The 22,704-nt window shown below is 32.8% G+C and overlaps 1 protein-coding gene across 5 annotated transcripts in view; it reads left to right on the top strand.

Annotated features, from left to right (window-relative positions):
• The window catches only part of LOC117214967 (myc box-dependent-interacting protein 1), a 147,879-nt gene that overhangs the window by 99,951 nt on the left and 25,224 nt on the right, over positions 1 to 22,704 (top strand). The window lies entirely within an intron of this gene.

Here is a 22,704-nt window from a genome sequence, read left to right as displayed (position 1 = left end):
TGGACATGTTGAACATGCTGACATGTTGAGCATGTTGACATGTTGGACATGTCGAACATGTCGACGTGTTGGCATGTTTGACATGTTGACATGTTGATATGTTGATATGTTGTAGTCGAAGAAGACTTGAGATTTGAGTCTGTCTCATGTAATTCCCGAGAAATGCTAGGTGTAGGTATTTTTTGAACGAAGGAAACGGATTCGTTGTTCACATCTTTCGTTATGAAAAGTGAGGGTAACGATCCGCGATACCCATTGGTTATGGCCAGCATTAATGAATGAAGATAAGAGGAGGAAGCCTCCTATCAACGTGGCTCATGGGTGTCTCTTTCATGGGAAAACCCACCATTTTCCATTAGGTGAATGTCCGTTTTTCCCTGTTATATAACTATCAGCTTTTTCCGTAGTTTCTAAGAGTGCACAATAAACCTAAGGACTTTTCTAAGGTCTATAATGAAAGCGTAGGAATCATTTTGGTAATATAATATTGTATATGTATTTTGGTTTAATTAATTATTTAAGCGGTTGAAAGTTTGTTTATCTGCTTTCGCAATACCTGACTATTTACACCTTCTCATTCTTCGCGTTAAAATTTCGGAAGAAATGAAATTATGATAAAATTCGAAATACGTGAGATGATACGCAACTTCTGTTAAACGAACAACCGAGACTGCACTTTAAAATTCAACGTTTCAATTATATTTAGTAATCTTTTACACGAAAGACTCTAAATATTCATTCAACTCAAGCCTGTTATTATTCTTAGACTTTTCATATTCGAATCTCGCTTTTCTTTCAACGAACGAAATTTCTTCGGCTCTTGGCAGCCTCCTTTAGCATTCGGATTTTTCTGTTGTCTTTCCACAAACAAATTTCACCCTCTTCGCTATAACATCCGATATATGTTCATTCTGGACCACGTTAAGCCTGAATTTACACTGTTTCGCTTCGAAAAGCACGGCGGATGAACGCTGCTTTCATCATCGTTTCATCCGCGTATGAAAGCAGCGTTCATCCGCTGTGTTCCTACACGGCGAAACAATGTAAATTTCACTTTAGCTCATCGGTGGAATAAAATCGAGCGCCGATACGACCAACCCGACTGAGAGTCGACTTCGATTCTCGAATAAATACATCATTTATTTCGCACATCAATAAATATCCTTTTGCATTATCCTCAAATCCTTTGACGATAGAAAAATGCGATTAGAATATGGAGAATATTACTTGCAGAACGTAATCAAATTAAATGGAAGAGCTCGGTGCAAAAGGCGATCGGAAAGTGCAGATTCTAAAAATTCTAGGAAATTGAATAAAGCTGAATTAATTACGACTTGTTTAATGCAATTAATATTTTAACTTTAGGAAGCTATTAACGTGACAAATAACGTGAGAAACGATGCTTCTTACATTTCTGAAAAATGTACCTAGCAAATCTTTTTCAATATTTGCACTTGAATGGTTCTGACATCGAAACACTGGGAACTTCAAGCGGAATATTTTGTTTCTTCACTTCTTTATTTCTCATCTGTTCTTTATTTTTCCACTTTCCACGAACAGTTTCCTAGATAAATCCCTGACATCCGGCTTGTCTCCTTGGCAGGTGTTTACTTGCCGACGACCGATACGATTTCTGTTTGTCCGAAGACGTTTTGAGTCATCAAGAAGAAATTAAAAGAACAGATTTACCAAACGTTCAGAACACGTTGGCTGACAGATTAATACTACGTTAACGCTACTGTTAACGCTATATTTTAGAACAAAAGTCCTGCACGTAGCTGATTCTTCTTCTCGAAGATCACATTGGATGAAAATTTGTTGGTGTAAAAAAAATTGGTGTAAAAATTGTTACGAACGCATTGAACTCATCTGATTCTCGCGTCGATTAATATACAAAATATACAAAATATATAAAATATATATTAATATACAATATATAAGTCGATTAATATACAATATATACAAAAATATATAAAAATCGAACAAGTACGATTTCTGTAAAAGGTGAACTTGCTCAATTTTTGTAGCAAGATCTTCAATTCATCGTGTTGGGATCGTGTTGCTGACTCTTGTTTAACTTAGGTATAATGTTAAAAACGTATTGGCACGTCCATATATAAGCAAGTAGCTCGGAACGTGTTGTACATTGTTGCTTTAATTAGCATTTGTCTATCTATTCTGTGTTAAACCAACGTCGGTTTCATTCCTAAACGAGGGCATAAATTACCGAGTTGCAGTTACTCGCGCTTTAATTTCATTATATTCGATTCTATTCTAGTCGATGGAAGTTCTGTTGATCGAATAAATTACCATTTTACAGAAGTAACGAGATCTAAAAGACTTAGTAAACAGATTAATCAGAATCGATGTTTTATTCCTTTCTAACGTGATTTTTACGAATCAAATAATAATACAGGTATTTTAAGAAGATTCGAATAGATTTTCAATAAAAAAAGATTATGCTATCGTACGTTGAAAATTTAAAAATATTGGAAAAAAAATAGCGTAATCTAGAGACAGGAAGTAGATTAAAATTACATCGAATCTTGTGCTGGACCCTTTTGCACCATAATTTGTTAACTAATGTAATTTTAGTAGATTGGAATGAGTGAAAAGTTGTAGTTTATAGGACCGTCTTTTGTAATTTTGCAATTTTATGTGCAAATAAATCGATGAAATAATTTTTAATTTTTTTGTCAAATTTTTATCGATTATGCAACATTAAAAATATTCACGAAATACGGCGATTATGAGCTGAACCCCATTTTTAGATTTTTCATAACATTAAAACAAAGATTGACAAGATATTTTGCATAATTTTATATTAAATATAATGCGAAGCTGAGGATACAACAAACCGAAGCTTTCTTCTTTCGAAACTAGCGAACAATGAAATTTTCTCCTAAAATTGTATTTTTGGATGTGAAAATATAAACTGAACGTTGATTTTGTCACGTTTTCGTTCAATATTTAGTGGATTTTTTTTATCTTTGATTACCTTTATTGATCCAATTATCAGGTACACCATTCACTGACTTATTTAAACTTACGTTACGAATATCCGCTGGATTATACGTGGATTTTATTCTTTTTTTATGTTCAACGATATTTCACAACGGTGACTTCTCCCGATCGTAAAGTTTACCCGCTGGAATTCCCCACAGATCCTCGACCGTGTTCAGATCAGAGCTCAATGCTCGCCATTGCAATAATTTTATTGCGAAATTTTGAAACCACTTTTCCGTAACGACGGCTGTACAGTAATAGGAGCATTGTGTCGTTGAAAAATTGTCTTTTTGTCTCCTGTTTCGATTACGAAAGACAGTAGTTCGCCATGTAACATCTCCTGACATTCCGTAGCGTTCAATCTGCCCTTTTAAAAACACAATTTCACTTAACATATCCAAATACGATCAGTGGTTGCTCGAAGATATCGAAAAAATATAAAGAAAGCGCGTTTGAGTCTACAATTATCCACAATGCTGTAGCCGCCAGCTTTATTGAGCGTTAGAAAATGCGCTAAGGAAAAACTTCCTCTTCGCGAGATCGCTAATAATCTTGTAGCTGATACGATCTTAAAAACCTTAATTAAAGAAAAAGAGAAAGACGATTAGACGTGGAACATAATATAATATAATATAATATAATACAATATAATACAATATAACACAATATAACACAATATAACACAATATAACACAATATAACACAATATAACACAATATAACACAATATAACACAATATAATACAATATAATACAATATAATACAATATAATGTAATACAATGTAATACAATACGATACAATAGGATACAATACGATACAGTACGATACAGTACGATACAATACAATACAATACAATACAATACAATATAATACAATATAACACAATATAACACAATACAGTGTAATACAGTGTAATACAATGTAATACAATGTAATACAATATAATACAATACAATACGATACGATACGATACGATACAATACGATACAATATAATACAATATAATATAATATAATACAATACAATATAATATAATATAATACAATATAATATAATATTATGCATTATAAGTGCAAAGGAAGATTAGACGAGTTTTGAACTAACAAGTTGTGCATCTATTCGCCTCAGTCCCATTCACTCGCTCAAACGCGTTCAAACACACCCAAGTGGTTTTCTTATTTTCTTTGTTCATCCTGTAATAAGGTGCATGGAAATGGCATGAGAAGACAATGCGGACGATAAAACGGGAACACAGAACCGTATTGCCAACACTTTTCTCTATTTCTGTGCGATGCAAAATGCATATAAATTGATTCCTCTTGTACTAGCAGCTGTATATGTTCCACGTTCGTGATGTAACTGCAATTATTTCCGCAGGTATAACGAGGCTGCTGACAATCGTCGAGTCTTAAGTCGAGCATTGCTCGATCGCGAATCAAGGAAACTTGTGCTCTCTTTTTATCGGTATAAACTACTCGATGACGAAGCAAGGTTCAAAGGTTTCGTCTGTCGCGTATCATCGTAGACAGCGTCGTTTTATTTCGACCTATCGATCGACCAGGAGCACGCACTTTCCCAAATATTAAGAATTTTCCGTATTCGTTTCCTACTTAAAAATGTGTCCAGGTATCTCCTCTGATATTTTTACCACGCGGATTCGCTCTAACGCGGTTCGAGAATTCGGCAGACGCGCATAAAACGCGGTATTTCTATAACTCGAGTAACCAGGTTTGAGAATTAGAGAAATTGGAGAAATCCTTACACGAAGGAACGTAAAATAAGGAAAGGAATTTTTAAGTTCAAGCACTGGCATTCGATGTTTCAAGCGTAATGCGTTGCCTTAGATCTGCGTATGAAATTTGTTAGTCCATTTTTGGTTCGCGGAGTATTAACCCTTTGCACTGGAAAATTTCTTCGCTATAAAAATGGTAAATGGTAGTATATACTGTATCAGTGTATTATGTGTAGTATATAATATATTATATTATATTATATTATTACTATTTAATCTCGTATCTCATCTTATGTATATCTATATTATAGTATTAGGTCGTCCGAAAAGTTTCTTTCGTTTTATAAGCAAATAATGGATGCACAACATTTTCCGGTTTATATTATTTTATCGAATTACGTATGATCCATTTTGTTCTATCAAAATAAAAATCACAACGTTCGACGGATTAGGTTTCGTGTTCGTATAAAGATGCATCGTTGTAAAACACGTGTCTGTAAAAGAAAGATACTTTTTGGACAACCTAATATATACTACAAGTATTATAAGTAGTACAAGTAGCAACTCCAAACGTTTCGAATAAAAAGTCGATGATATTTTTCCCAATGAACGTAAATAATATTAATATGCGATACTTTAAATTAATTATTGATCGTTTTAATAAACACGTTTCTCTTTTGTTTTACGAAGAAATAGTACGTGTACTTTTGTTGACAATTGGATCCTAACTACTACTTTTGCATTAATTCGTCGTTTCGTATGACATTGTTTCGCATGACAGGAGATTTCTTTCGGAACCAAACTGCCGTATTATACGAGGGATACCTCGGTTTCGTTCTAACGTTTATTATATAATATCTCTTAGCGTTTTACGTAAGACATTAATATTCTTTAGTGACGTGTAACATGTGAAATCTAACGATCGTTCTGTCATGTTCTATAAACTGTTCTATATTTTTCTGTTTCTAAATTACACCTAGCAAAGGAACATTGAAACAGTACCGGACACACTTGCGTAGTAATTTACCAAATAGTAATGTCAGTGTATCGACAAGTTACAAGTTGCGTAGCTTACAGATTTTTCTTTTATTTTTACTATACTTTCCATCTATATTTTATTTATTTTAGATTATATCGAACTATACTTTCGATCGTATCACATGTATTGTATGCAAAGCCACATATGCGTATGTAGTGTCTGAACAATGTCTGAGCAAGGAACGTACCTGAAGAAAGAAACAGCAGAGTAGAACTTAGAATTCTTTATTTCTGTTTACCTTCCGACTTTGCGTCTTCCATTTACGCTATAACGTAGAACGATAAGCATAAAACTTACGCGTAAACAAAAATACATACACACGAAACCAGGACGAAGGACATAAACTTAATCGTAATGAAAAACACGTACGTAATAAACAAGTCATAACAATAATCATAACAATAATCATAACTTAACTTAAACCAGAACGACAGACATAAACCTAATCGTAATGAAAAACACGTACGTAATAAACAAATCATAACAATAATCATAACTTAATTTAAACCAGAACGACATACATAAACCTAATCGTAATGAAAACCACGTACGTAATAAACAAATCATAACAATAATCGTAACTTAACTTAAACCAGAACGACAGATATAAACTTAATCGTAATGAAAAACACGTACGTAATAAACAAACCATAACAATAATCGTAACTTAACTTAAACCAGAACGACAGATATAAACCTAATCGTAATGAAAACCACGTACGTAATAAACAAACCATAACAATAATCGTAACTTAACTTAAACCAGAACGATAGACATAAACCTAATCCTAATGAAAACCACGTACGTAATAAACAAACCATAACAATAATCGTAACTTAACTTAAACCAGAACGACAGATATAAACCTAATCCTAATGAAAACCACGTACGTAATAAACAAATCATAACAATAATCATAACTTAACTTAAACCAGAACGACAGACATAAACCTAATCGTAATAAAAACTACGTACGTAATAAACAAATCATAACAATAATCGTAACTTAACTTAAACCAGAACGACAGACATAAACCTAATCGTAATAAAAACTACGTACGTAATAAACAAATCATAACAATAATCGTAACTTAAACCAGAACGACAGTTATAAACCTAATCGTAATGAAAAACACGTACGTAATAAACAAATCATAACAATAATCGTAACTTAACTTAAACTCTGTTAGCTGTATAGACAAGTACCTACATCTGTCCTTATACTCCTAGTTAGTGCGTCTACCTATGTACACCTGTGTCTTACATTACTCGTATTGCCCCTTTTCTTCTTTGGCATCATGCTTCTTCATCCCCTGATTTATTGCTTCAGTTTTGTTCTGAAGCTCTTCTCCTCTCCTAAGAACCAGAATATTTAATGCAAAAATTATATCGTGACACCGATATTACTCGATCATGGTCACCTAAACTAAGATTTTGTCTTATGTAGGCCATAAAAAGATTTTTTTTTTTATATTTATTAAAATTTATAATCAATTCTAGCATTGAAAATTTTCAGTAATTTTTCTGGCGTGGCGCAGTGACATGACTAATTATTTATAATAAGTTAATACTTATTTTAGATAAGTATAATTTGTAAGTAAGTATTATAAATAAGTAAATATTACTTAAATTAAATAACTAATTGAATCTAGCGTTGAGGTCTAGCTGGTAGTGCCATAAAAAGATGTAGAACTTTAAATGGACTCAAAGTGGAATAATTAAGTGATTTGTACAATTTAATTAATTTAATTGGAAACTTATGTTTGCTTTATTATTAAACTTCTTACTGTTTTATTATTTTATTTTATTGTTTTTTTTTATACTGATAACTTAGGTAATCGAGCACCTGTTAAAATTTCACCATTAATGAAACTCTGAACTTTACAGACAATGAAGAAATGTACGGAATGCGTATAACACACGAAGATAAAATATCCAAAGTAGAGTGTTAGTTAGAATTTGTAATGGATGAAACAAATATCTTGTTTGAAACCCATTTTTTTAATTTACACAGATATGAACTTGTATATATAAGAATGCATGTATAGTATATGCTTGTATATATATATATATATATATATATATATATATATATAGTAAATGCTACTTGTATATATGTAGTACTTGTACTTATATATATGGCATATGTTATTTGTATATATATAGTATTTGCACTTGTATATATATAATACATGCTACTTGTATATGTATAGTACTTGTACTTGTGTGTATATACACACAATAAAAATTTTTTTTTAATTTTTTTAAAAATCTACGGTGAGATCCGTTATAACGTACCGCGCGCGTACCGAACGAAAATTCAAAGTCGATTTTCTCGAAAACAAAGCCTCAAACGAAAAATTTTTATTCTATATTTTCGACTTCTTTTTTCGCGTAGAATCACCCCCTTTCCGCTTGTACCACCACCCTGTATATATAGTACTTGCATATATATTGTGTATATATATATATGTTTAGTATTTGCTTGTATGTGTAGTCTGGTAATAGTATTAATTGAATTACGCCACAGGTATATGGCCGATATGTAGCTGCAGTATTAAGCGCGAAAAAAGCTAAATATTCTAATGATTATTAATGATTATTGCCACTAATGGGTGTAGTAAGTATAGCAACGTTCTAAAATTTCTGCACAGAAATATGCTTCCTTGGGGATCGTATTATACATCTTGTCAACGAAGGCCTCACAAATTCTTTTGTAAATTGAAATACCTACTCCTATATACAATGTGTCTACAAAGTTTCAAGACTACATCAATAAGATATTAGACTCTCGAGGAAACAACTTTGTTGCTTCTTAGTTAGACTTTGATATAGTCTTCCTCTAAATCAATATCTCGAGTGCACCCATATAGTACAATGTTTTTCAAGCATTCGCGGACCCGATCTCTGGAAACACGTCAACGGGAGTCGTAAATTCTCGTTACGATATACAATCGACGCCACGAAACTGGTCGATCCCCTATTTTGTTTACGATAATAGATGTGATTGAATTTATTTATAACGCTGAGGTAACACGTTATAATGTACTCTTTATTCCAACAACGATTGTACATAAGATGATTACGCTCGTTGCGTATATATATTATATGTTAATTAGATGAGTTATCAAAAGTAGATATAGTTAATGAATATATGTTGACTGAGTTAAAGCAGTGAACTCGGTGCAGACACGTCGACTGACCTATAGTCGTAGATCCAGTAAAGTTCGGTGATGATGCTGTTGTGACGTTAATCGACATTAGAGGCCAGATATGCGCGGGCCCTCACCGCGTATAACCTCAATAATCTCAAGAACCCACCATAAACAAACTTTTAGTTTATTGTTCCTTTAAGTTTTATCGGTTTATGGATGGTCCTTGGAACAGTCCTTAGGTTTGGAACATCGAATATTTGGCTAACGGAAAAGCTGGTTTTTTTCATAAACAATGTCACCTACGAGCTACGTTGGCAGGAGGCTTCCTCCTCTCATCTTCATTTATTAACGTGGGCTATAATCAATTGGCATCGCGGACCGTCACCCTCACTTTTCCTAACGAAAAGTGTGAACAACGAATGCGCGTTGTTAGCTCAAAGGGACACACTCACACTGAGCTTTCCTCCGTAATAATACGAGAACACCTCGACACTGAAATTACAAACTCTCATCAGTCAACATCTCCCAAATCAGTCGCTGTGCGACTGTGCTTATAAACTTGTGTTATTTAATAAAGTTCTATAGAAAAGGAACATAAAGTTACGCCTCAACCTTCTTGTCTTTAAAACCGAAGCCTTAATTTTACGTGACACTGCCGCAGAGGAAAACTCTTGCTGGGTGTTGGTCGCCTCACCACCGGTAGCTTGCGGATGAGAATACATGGGAAAATTCACGTTTCCCCACTTTTTACCTGATGGAGCAATAACCATAAGGAACATCTTGACTCGAAGATGTTCTATACCACTTAACGGTCAAATCGAAATGCTTAGTTCTACGACAATTCCTTATGAATATTACGGTCCAACTAATTATATTGATTGATTATATTGTTTCCGGGCTACGCAAAGATTCACCGGACCAAACATACAATTTTTCTTTTTTATTTATTAAAATTTACAATCAATTCTCGCATTGAGAATTTTCAGTAATTTTTTTCTGGCGTGGCACAGTGACATGGCTAATTATTTATAATAAGTTAATACTTATTATAGATAAGTATAATTTATAAGTAACTATTATAAATAAGTAAATATTACTTAATTTAGATAACTAATTGAATCTAGCGTTTAGGTCTAGCGGGTAGTGTCTCTTCAGCCTGCGGATCTGGTCCAACGTATCAAGTAGTCCAGTAATTAGGGGGTTTCGATGTTTGTTGACTCTTTTGCTATATCTGTCGCTATATTTTGCTATTTCCTCTTTGACTGTTGGTATCTTGTGGTCGCGATGTATTAGTTCATTGGTAACATACCAGGGTGCAGTTATAATGGATCTTAGCGTTCTCGATTGGAAGCGTTGAAGTATTTCAATGTTGGAATTACTTGCTGTTCCCCATAGTTGAATTCCGTAGGTCCAGACAGGTTTTAGTACGGTCTTATAGAAGGTAATTTTATTCAGTAAGACGAAACATACAATGATAATGTTTCTGAGTTTCTCTGTACACACAACGCACACACAATACATACAATGTAGACTGTTTAACCCACATGCTGTTATATTTCCCTGAATGTCTCCAAACGTATATTTTCCTTTTTTCATTATAACATTTGAAACTTCGATTCTGCTTACATGTAGCATGTACAATATATTTTTTCTCTATTTATTTATTTATGCTCCAGCCATGCATCGTAGGTGTTTTGGAGATGTACAGGCTTGGCCTTGGTTTTACCGACTAAACGTTATCCATGTGTATATGTTATGGGCCTAAACAGGTCAAAAACGTTAGATAAACATAGGTCGCTTAAAGCTTCGTTAAAAATTCACGACAAAAATATGAAATACAAAGGGAGCAGCAAGAGGCTCGCGTTTGCACTGTAATGTAAGAAGTTGATGATGATGGTGTTGATGTAAGCAGAAACCAGCCATACATACGTTCACTCTGTCTATGCAAAAGTGAGTAACTAATTCTCCGTCGCAAAATATCTGCGTCTGAGAATGAAGCATTTGCGGAAATGAGACGAAATGGGAATGAAATTTGCAAGATGATAAATTGTATTATCGATTCTGTATCGTCGAAACGATGGACATTTCGAGAAGAAGAATTAGTTGCCTTTGTACAGACAAGATAAAAGTGAATGGTATCGCAGTAACCGCGAGTCTGCTGCTCTTCCTTCATATTTTTTCACACTTATATTTTTGAACTTCATATTTTTCTCGTAACTTTTTCCGACAGCTTTGAGCGATCTACGCTTATATTTTTTTTTTTGTTTATTTATTTATTTACATTTTACAATTTGTCCAGTAGGACATTTGGTAAAATATTATAGCTTAGTGATATAGTAATATAACATGTGGATGGCTACCCTCAGTGGGATACCATCTTCGAAGCCTACGTCTATATAACAATTTTTTCTTACTTAGACACAAAATACCGACATCGTTTGGGCGTTTAAATCTCCGACACCCCGTATATAAATCTTCTTTCTAACGTAACATAATTTTTTTATTAATTTGTACAATTAATGTACAGCTATAGAACGTTTAGATTACATCGTCTGTTAAAGAAAGAGAAGGCGCGAAGATACGCTGCAATATTTGGCTCTGCGACAATTTGCTTCGTGCCGAGCTGTAATTTTATTTCGAGCAGTTGCCTGATCTTCGAACGAATTACTTTCTATCGTACCCGTTCCAATACCTTCGTCGATCGGTAGAATAATTGTTACAAAATGGCTGGAAATTATAGAAGAAAATCTAGCGCAGATCTCTTATCAGTTCGCTACGAAGATCGATAAAAAGATTTGTCAGATGAACATTTTAAAACATGCCGCTTTGTCTATGTTAGAGAAAGAAACGTGTGTAGGAAAAATACATGGCACAAGGGTCAATCAGTTGATCGAATTCAACGATTTAGAAATCGTTCTATGGACGCAAAACTTCTTCACCTTCGTTGCCAATGTAACCTGTTAACGCGTTATTTCTTCGCCATGAACGTTGATTGGCGTATATAATGCAATCAACAGACGTATAAGATCCTCTACGTTTCTTATGTCCGTCGCTATTCATAGTCTACTGCACACACGGTTGTCTTATTATACCCAAACAATGACTTCTAGCGTTAAAAGAGCCATTGAGAGCGAAAACTTATTTTCAGATTCAAAGACGTACAAAGCAATTTATCAGTCATGTTACTGTCTGCTCTATCAATTCATCTTGCTGTTTGTTGGATATAAATATTGCAGTTATGGTAAATAGGACAAGGTTGTTCGTAACCTGTGCTGTTCGGTTTGTTAGTTTACCTTGTAGCAACCTTGTAAACAGATCGACCGAGTCTGTTCGATTTATATTGGCGTAATCACAGTATTAAAATTTAGTTACGTTACGTTTAAAGTTACAGCAACAAGCTTTTTCTGCTCGATCTTCGCTGCTCAATCTTTTGAGAAATCTCTTCCAAAGAAATGTATTCATATTTTTTTTATAATACAATATTTTTTCATCCACGATGCTGTGAATACATGCAAACACATTTTCTTCTTTGTTTGTTGAATATTTTCAAGAAAACAGTGATAGTACCTGGATATGGCAAGTGAAATTGTTTTTGGAAAAGTAGATTGATCGCTGTGGGATGTCAGAAGATGTTACATGGCGAGCTATTGCCTTTCGTGATGGAAATGGAAGACAAAAGAAAATTTTTGCTACAGGAAAGTGGCTCGAAAATTTCGCGATAGAATTATCACGATGGCCAGCACTGAGTGCTGACCTGAACGCGATCGAGAACCTGTGGGAAATTGTAGCGAGGAGACTTTACGATCGGGAGAAGCCACTTGCAGAAAATATCGTTGGACGTAGAAAAGGAATAAAATCCGCGTGGGCGAATATTGGAAACGTAACTTTAAATAAGTTAGTGGATAGTGTAACGTATTAGTAAAAATTCACTAAACGTAGAATGAAAATGTAACAAAATTTGCACTAAGTTTATGTTTTTTCGCAGTGAAGATTACAATTTTAAGAGAAAATTTAATTAGTAAAATATTTAGTTAGTAAAAGTTCACTAAACGTAGAATGAAAATGTAACAAAATTTGCACTAAGTTTATATTTTTTCGCAGTGAAAATTACAATTTTAGGAGAAAATTTAATTAATAAAATATTTAGTTAATAAAAATGCACTAAACGTAGAATGAAAATGTAACAAAATTTGCACTAAGTTTATCTTTTTCGCAGTGAAGATTACAATTTTAAGAGAAAATTTAATTAGTAAAATATTTAGTTAGTAAAAATTCACTAAACGTAGAATGAAAATGTAACAAAATTTGCACTAAGTTTATGTTTTTTCGCAGTGAAGATTACAATTTTAAGAGAAAATTTAATTAGTAAAATATTTAGTTAGTAAAAGTTCACTAAACGTAGAATGAAAATGTAACAAAATTTGCATTAAGTTTATCTTTTTCGCAGTGAAGATTACAATTTTAGGAGAAAATTTAATTAGTAAAATATTTAGTTAGTAAAAATTCACTAAACGTAGAATGAAAATGTAACAAAATTTGCACTAAGTTTATATTTTTCGCAGTGAAGATTACAATTTTGGGAAGAAATTTAATTCTTCGAAAGAAGAAAACTTTTCTTTGTCGCATCTTCAGTTTTGTGTTACATCGTAACATGAAATTATGTAAAGGATTCTTGTCAGTTTTTATTTCAATACTATGACAAATCTAAAAATAGGATTGACTTTATAATTATTCATGGCATTTATTAATTTATTGTATGTATATATTTGTTTAAATTTGTTCTCACGAACAAGAAATAAACCTGATTTACAAGTTCGAGTCTAACGTTTGAACTATCACTTTTGCAAAATCATTTATTTTTATTAATCATTTCTTCATAAGACACATCATGTAGATCATGTGGCTATATCGAACGAGATTCGTGCAGCTTAAAAATTAGAACCGTAAAACCACGTTACGCCAGGTAACCGATACAAATTATAAAATACTTCATTTCATAGAGAAATTAGTATCTCAGTGTATCTTAGTGGTATGATAAAATGTATTTCGCTGTTTAACAATTGATATTTCTCCAAAAACTATTAAGAATATGTTTTCAGAGAAGACGATACTTTAAAAAATGTTTAATTTCGAAAAAAAAAAAAAAAAAGAAGAAAGCAAAGCAACGTTATTACGTCGATGATTAACCAGTTAGTAGTTTTTGACGAGTATAGTCGTCATGATGAAATAGCAATATTTTACGTTATGACGAGCCCTGTTACTAATAACATTAAAAAATAAAACATTGCCATTTCGTTACAGCTTAATTCTGTATTATAACAGCTACACATAGTCTGTGTTTGATCGCTTGCTTTTTGCGATACATTTTACGTAAACGCTTTTCAAGCAGGTCGCAACAGCTAACTGGTTGAACATTAAATTTCACTTTGCCCTTTTCACTTTGCCCAGTACAATAGAAGAAAAGTACCTGAACTTTATATACGATTTATAAAATACGATAAAATGTTGTTAATATGTTGAAAGAAAACTAATTAATAGCCTACTTTTATATCATTCGAAGTTAAAAAGGTACCACTCATATGAATCACACATTACTCATCTAACTTTATTTAATTTTAAATAAAAGCTCTGAAGATTTTATTTCGCAAATTATTAAAAAATAGTCTCGCGAGATATAACGACTTTTCTTGATGTGATACTTTTTAGAAAACTCATCTTTGCATTTTCAAATATTGATTAATATTAATTTAATAAGTAGAAAATTATAATTTGTTAATGATATAAAATGAAACATTGCTTCCACGCTTCGTTATGGAAATATCTGGTTTAAAAATTCGTTTTAGATATCTTTTGCATTTAAATATTCTATTTCATAAATATATTTCGACGGAAGAAGCTTGATAAGCAGCAAATTATAATTTGTCAAAAATCCAGCTATTTATATACATGATAAAAATATTTCTTTAATCTTTATATTTTACATTTAAATATTCAATTCTGTAAATATAATCCAACATGTGGAGTTCAGTAAACAGTAAATTATAATTTGTCAGAAACCTATCTATCTACCTACATGATAAAAATATTTCTTTAATCTTTATGCATTTAAATTTTTACATTTAAATATTCACTTTTGTAAATATAATCCAACACGAGGAATTCTCTAAACAGCAAATTATAATTTGTCAAAAATCCAGCTATCTACTACATAACAAAAATATTTCTTTAATCCTTACACTTTACATTTAAATATTCAATTCTGTAAATATATTCCGACACGTGGAGTTCCATAAACAGCAAATTATAATTTCTGAAAAATCTATCTATTTACCCATCTAATAAAAAATATTTCTCTAATCAATCGAAGTGTAACGTCGTCGCTAATGACCCGTAACCGAAGCGACGTAAAACACGTATTAAAAAAAGCAATGTTCCGATTGATCGGCGATATAAAACGAGGCAGAATAGCATCGTTACAGAAATATCTGACGTTCGTTTGAAATATGTATGTAGCCTCGGTTCGCAAGCCCAGCCAAATCGCACGACCAGTCTGCCCATGTTGGTACGTTTCTGGCGAATTTGTTTTTATTTTATTTCCACTTCGCCTGAAATTCGCCAGTGCTCTATTCTGCTGGTTAAATTCACGGGGAATAATCGTGTAGCATAATCGTACGCTATTTGATGTGCTTGAATTTATAAATAGCGTCGGAGGGGTTCGTTGGATACTAACGTTGTGAGTATAGCACCTATACGTAGATACGTATCGTCAGTCGTCGGTTATCAAAATTGTGACGTCGTAAACGCGAATGCATCTCATTATGCCGTAATTGTTATGGATAAGATTAAATTTAATGGACCCGCTTTACGGTTACTTTCATTAAGTGATACGGACTATAATCGGTAGCCTGTTTTATGTGCGTATGTACTTTCCAAGCAATTAGCGCAATTTCAGAGCAATTTGTAGATTCCCACAAATCGCAAGATTATTATAGTGACTGAAGCTGAAAATTGTCAAATTTAGATTCGTATTAGATTGTCGCAAAAGTGTCTTTCTTTTACAAACGTGCTTTTTGCAACGATGTATCTTTACACAAACATGAAATGAAACAAAAGGTTATGAAAACATGAAAAAGGAAGTCGAAAATATAGAATAAACATTTTTTAAAATTTTTTTTTTGAAATTTTTCCACCGAGACAACGATCTACAATGAGATCCGTTATAACGTACTGCACGCGTACCGAGCGAAAATTCAAAGTCGATTTTCTCGAAAACAAAGCCTCAAACGAAAAATTTTTATTCTATATTTTCGACTTCTTTTTTCGCGTAGAATCTGTATAATGTATAATTATATTATTATATTAGGTCATCCCATAAGTTCGTGCCGTTTTTCGAGCGGTTATATATGTTATTTTTTTTAAACACCTATGAATCGTTGTCTTAGGTATTTTCAGAACATTTGACATCTCTTGAACTGTCAAACTTCGTGATTTTTCAACAAGATCCCGAATTTTATCTTCGTCTGTCTGAGGAGGACGCCCGGAGCGTTCCTCGTCTTCTAAACAGAAATTCCCAGCTCTAAAACGTTGCAACCACTTCCTACAGGTGCGAGATGAAAGCGCATTTTCTCCGTAAACAGCACATATGTTTTTCGTGGCAATTGTTGCAGAACTTCCTTTCCGAAATTCATATAACACGAGATGTCGAAAATGGATACGCGTTTCACTCATGATTTTTTATTGTTAGAAGTCACTGTGTTCACTATATTACGATCTTATACCCACGAAAATCTGCTCTAGCCTGTTCTCGATCAGCTAAGCTCAAGTGCATTGGTCCCTTATCGCCGTATGTTTATAAATCGACACATGAAATGTATACACAAAAGTCGGCACGAACTTATGGGATGACCTAATATTATTATTATTATATTACATTAATATAATTATATATAATTATGGTCTTTAATGGTCTAATTATTATATAATTATATTATTATATATTATATTATATTAATATAATTATATAATTGTGGACTTTAACTTAACAGAAGAAAATGGACCATACGTAATTCAATAAAATAACGTGGAATAAAAAATTTCCTTATGAAACGAAAGAAAGTTTTGCCACAACCTAATTGCATTGTATTATACAAAGTGACTCGAGAAAGTGGAAAAAGTCACATCTTGTTGTTGATTAAAGTTAAAAGACGTGTTAGAGAAAAGGTTTCAATGATATATAATTCTCTTTCTTTTCTTTTCTTTTCTGACAGTTTCGCTTGTTTCCTAAGCGTAACGACGCGACTTTAAAATAGAAATGCGTATCTTTTCACGTACACCGATTATTCCAAATATTCCGTGTGTGAAAGTATCAGAATGTTTGTGTCTGAGAATAATTTTTTTTTGATCTGTTATAAGAAAATGACGATAAAGAAACATCATTACATAAGGTACAATTCTGTGTAGTTCTGTGTAAATAATATACCCATTTATATTTGGTATATTATTTATATATTTATTTATATATCTATATATTTATATTTGGTATATTTTGGAGAAACTGGAAAAAGTCATATATTGTTTTTGGTTACATTTGAAAGAAATATTAGAGGAAAAGATTGACGATATACGATAGCATATCTTTCTTACAGCTTCACATTTTTCATCGGTGCAACGACGTAACTAAATACTACAGATATGTTTTTTAAGATAGAAATGCGTATGTTTCTACGTTTCTTTATCTGTTTTAAAGTCGTTTATATTTTCTAATCTCGTTTATATTTTTTCTGTTATAAAAAAAGAATAACGATAAAGAAAATTACACAAGGTACAAGTTTATGTGATTTGTAAATAATTTACCATTGGTGCACATTGGAAAAAATTGGTAGAAATTACATTTTTGTTTTGGTTAAAATTAAAAGAAACGTCAAAGAGAAGATTTGAGTGGTATATATTTTTCTTTTATAATAATAATATATATTATTAATAATATATATTTATAATATAATCTTTATAGTGGTTAATATATTTTTCTTTTATTACTTTACATTCTTTATCGGTGCAACGATATTAAAAAAATGCAGAAAAATACAGATATATTTCTTAAAGTACAAATTCATATCTTTCATGCACACCGATTATTCGAAATATTCTGTGTGCGAAAGTATTGGTTGTTATATTATTTGTATCTGTGAATAATTTTGTTTATCTCTTATTGAAAAAGTAACACGATGATATAATAAATAAAACAGCAGAATAGCATAATAAACGAGCTTCATTGCACAACTTTGGGTAATCGTATAAAATTTGTATAAACTTTGTATAATTTCTAAATAACGTAATCACTGGTATACGCATCTTCTGTAATTTAATTTATAGTACGTTTTTCAAGAAATTGTTTAGAATTTATTTCTCATGTCGTGTTCGAAACGCTCGAGTTCTCGCGGATCTGACGTTTCTTTGACGTTTAGTTGTTTGCCAAATGTATTGAGATGCTGCAGTAGTCTCGCGTAAATAGTTTTTTTTTTTTTTGAGTATTTCGTGGCTTGCTACTTGACCAAAGTTTAAAGATTACGATGTGAATACTGGTTTTAAGCGTAAAATTAGCGCAAAAAATGATGCCACTGACATACTACGTACCGTGGTTGGTTAATACGACGAATGATCGCCTAATCAAATAATTTGATAATCTGTGCGAAGTGTGTCCTAATAAATATCTCGTAGCTTCTATGTTCCATGTGAAATTCGTTTCAAATCTCACCGACAGAATCGCGTTTCGTTTACTCTCGTCGCTGTTAGTGAAATTTCAAAATGCGTCGCGCTATCACACAAGAAGTTTCTACGAGTGCTCGAATGCTTTCTTCAATCGCTGTATATATAAATTTAAAAAACAGGCGGAGTATTGTCGAGCACAAAGATGCAGAAAACAGAGAAATTACAAAATTACAGTAGAATGGAAAAGTCTTATCTTTTGCAAATCGAGAACATCGGAAGCGATCTTAATTTTATGACAGAAACAAGTTGTAATAACAGGCGGAGTATTGTCGAGCACAAAAATACAGAAAACAGAGAATTTAGAAAATTACAGTAGAATGGAAAAGTCTTATCTTTCGCAAATCGAGAAACAATGTTAACTTTATAATGGAAACAAGTTTAAAATGGAAACAAGTTGCAATAACAAGCGGAGCCCGTGTCGAACAGAAAAATACAGAAAACAGAGAATTTAGAAAATTACAATAGAATGAAAAAATCTTGTCTTTCGCAAATCGAGAGCATCGGAAACGATGTTGACTTTATAATAGAAACAAGTTGCAATAACAAGCGGAGCCCGTGTCGAACAGAAAAATACAAAAAACAGAGAATTTAGAAAATTACACTAGAATGAAAAAATCTTATCTTTCGCAAATCGAGAACATCGGAAACAATGTTGTCTTTATAATAGAAACAAGTTGCAATAACAAGCGGAGCCTGTGTCGAACACAAAAATACAGAAAACAGAGAATTTAGAAAATTACACTAGAATGAAAAAATCTTGTCTTTCGTAAATCGAGAACATCGGAAACGATGTTAACTTTATAATAGAAACAAGTTGCAATAACAAGCAGAGCCCGTGTCGAACAGAAAAATACAGAAAACAGAGAATTTAGAAAATTACAGTAGAATGAAAAAATCTTATCTCTCGCAAATCGAGAACACCGAAAAAGATGTTAAGTTTACAATAGAAACAAGTACACGTTGATCCATCGCGTTAGCTGTTATACTATTTTATACAATTTATACAATTTAATTATATTTACTATAGTAAGAAAAAATTGCACCTGCCGTCTACGATTTAAAAATCTCCGTTAAAAAATCTCCGTTAAAAAATACATGTACGTTAAAGTATTTTCTTGCGAAAAAATTTCTTTACCGTTAAATGTTACAGATATTAGGCTACATAGCAAACACTAGATACTAAGCTATACGCGCGTAACGCGTAAGACAATTTCACGACAAACGCTTGTTAAAAGAAAGAAATACATTTTTTATTGATCGTTCGGTATTTTTCGTTCGCGCTGTATATTATTCATACTCGACAGATAGCACAGTATAACAGTCGGTGCATAATTAATACGCGTTCTGGAGGACTGGCGCGGTCACGAAACGTTTGTTTGCCCGATACCACTGTCGTGTTTTATTCTTCGTATTCGCTTCCACCAAATCATCCTGCAGCTCTAACGTCTAACGTGACTTTCAATTCGTTTGAAAATACGAGCTGCCATTCATCTTTGTTCAGCATTAAGCGTAATAGACGCTAAATTGCAGCAGCCTCGCAATTACCTTGTCACTCGTACCCTACACACTGCGCGATCCATTGGCGTTCATGAAGATTCGTATTGAAGCGAGCCGTGATAAGGGGATCTTTATGAAGATGCAGCGAATTACTCGTGAACCGTTTCAAATTCGCCATCAAAGTCGGCCTCGATTCAAATTTCCTCCGCGAGGCGAGCCATCGCCATCGCCGATGTTTCTTCGACACTGTACGACGCATTGGCGTTCTGTTGTTTTATGAATTTCACGAGGTACGATCGTCTGCTTGGCAGACCTGTGACAAACGTCGAGCCTGGGCAGAATATTTGTACGCAGAGTGCGATAACGTTGTTATTCGCAGCTTTCGAAATGGCACGCGTACGAGGAAGATGTAAGTTCGTTCATCGTTTGAGTCCCAGGGGTCTTTGAAAAAAAAAAAGGGTCGAAAAATGCCGAGCAACGCGACAGCGTTTGTCTTAACACTAGAACTACCGATAGTTAACACGAAGCTGTTTCTATCAAAACCAGTCAAAATGATAAAAAATACGTAATAATGGAATATTTTTATATTTATTGATTTATTACTTTCTTACAGAAGCAATTACATGTTATGTAGTGTATTTTTGGTATTATTAATCCATCTGGGACAATGATCCCTAAACGAGGGTTGACACATTTATAAAATTGTAGAGCCAGTCAGTTTGACTGCTGTGGTATTTCTAGTGTTAGCCTTTAGAATTTTCCTGATAACTGATATCGTCATATCGAATGATACGCAATAAAAATTTTCAAAACGCGTGGCAAGTTGTACAAAACGAGGAAACTGGTTAATTGGGGTTCGATAAACAGATTTCAGGACCCTTTTACACTTTGACTGGTATTGATATATGTAGCCTTGATACAAAATTATTTTCAGTTTGAATACATAAAAAACAAAATAAAATTCGTTATATTATTCTTTTAGTTATCGTCGCGAAAGTCATTACATCATTGCGGAAAGAAATATAACACGAAGTAGGAATTTTAAAATAAAATTGTAAAACCAGTCAATTTGACTGGTGTGGTAGTTTCAATTTTAATCGACTGCGAAGAGAAACAAGCTATATAAACTATATTGTTATATATGCGTATTATTAGTTTATAAATAATTCAAGTTTGTCAATAAAAATGATTGAGAAGATAACAATGAAATAGAAAATACCGTCAGTCGTCTGTAGCCTTCAAATGTACTGCGACTTTTCCACACGAAATCTAAACAGCGCAATAGCGCTCGTCATACTTGTTATTTTTATGAAATACGTTTATATTGTTATATATGCGTATTATTAGTTTATAAGTAATTCAAGTTTGTCAATAAAAATGATTGAGAAGATAACAATGAAATATAAAATACCGTCAGTCGTCTGTGGCCTTCAAATGTACTGCGACTTTTCCACACGAAATCTAAACAGCGCGCTTCGCACTCAAACGGTTAAAGACGAAGAAGAACGTAATTGGTAAAAACGAATGAGAGAAAGTACGGAAGAAGGAAATTGGATGCAAGATGATATTCTTGCGTTCGTATCCTTCTCGTTTCCTCGCGTATACCGAATTAAGGCGATGTCCTGAATTAGAATGTTCTAAAACAGCGTCTTTGTTGTGATTTTTTTAGAAGAGAAAGAAAGAAATGAAGTTATTGAATTTTGAGGTATGGTTTTATATATATTTAACGAATACAAAAAAATTTTTTTTAAAGTAAAAGAGAAATTATAACAGATTTCTAAGCCTATTTCATGGGCTGCAGTTTTCAATCAGCGTGAATGTTCCAACTCGTAATTCTTGGCCGAAACAAAAAACCAAAAAAGGTTTAAATTATTATGTATTTTTCTTCTGGGTGAACTAAACAACGGCAGAAAAAAAGTTTATTTAAATAATTGTACCTTAAAGTTTATTTTTTTTTTAAGAACACTTTTTTTTAAACCCACCAAAAGCTTTAATTTCACATTTTTTTCTGACGTTTTTTAGTTCACCCAGAAGAAAAATATATAATAATTTAATCCTTTTTTGGTTCTTTGCTTCCGTCTAGAATCACGAGGTGGATGTTTCCCGCCGATTGAAAACTGCAGCGACTAGACGCCCGTGAAATAGGCTTAGAAATCTGTTATAACTTTCTTTTTACTTTAAAAGAAATTTTTTTGTATTCTTTAAATATATATAAAACTATACCTCAAAATTCAACAACTTCATTTCTTTCTTTCCCTTCTAAAAAAAATCACAGAAAGACGCTGTTTTAGAACATTCTAATTCAGGACAACCCCCTAAAATGGAACTAACTATCCTACGCACCATGGTTTATTATATATAGCAACTTAAAACAATTATTGTCATTGTTCTGAGATGTCTTCAATCGTATTTTGTATATATTTTTCGCGATTATGGAAAATCAGCGGCCGACGACTAAAACGATGCGTGAAGAGTTTAGCGTTTGTGGTACAAATTGTTCTTTCT

The sequence above is a fragment of the Bombus bifarius genome, unplaced genomic scaffold (assembly GCF_011952205.1).
Source record: "Bombus bifarius isolate JDL3187 unplaced genomic scaffold, Bbif_JDL3187 scf7180000009275, whole genome shotgun sequence".
NCBI classification, from domain to species: domain Eukaryota; kingdom Metazoa; phylum Arthropoda; class Insecta; order Hymenoptera; family Apidae; genus Bombus; species Bombus bifarius.
Note: the sequence above shows the minus strand (reverse complement) of the source record. Positions and strands in the feature narration are given on the sequence as shown.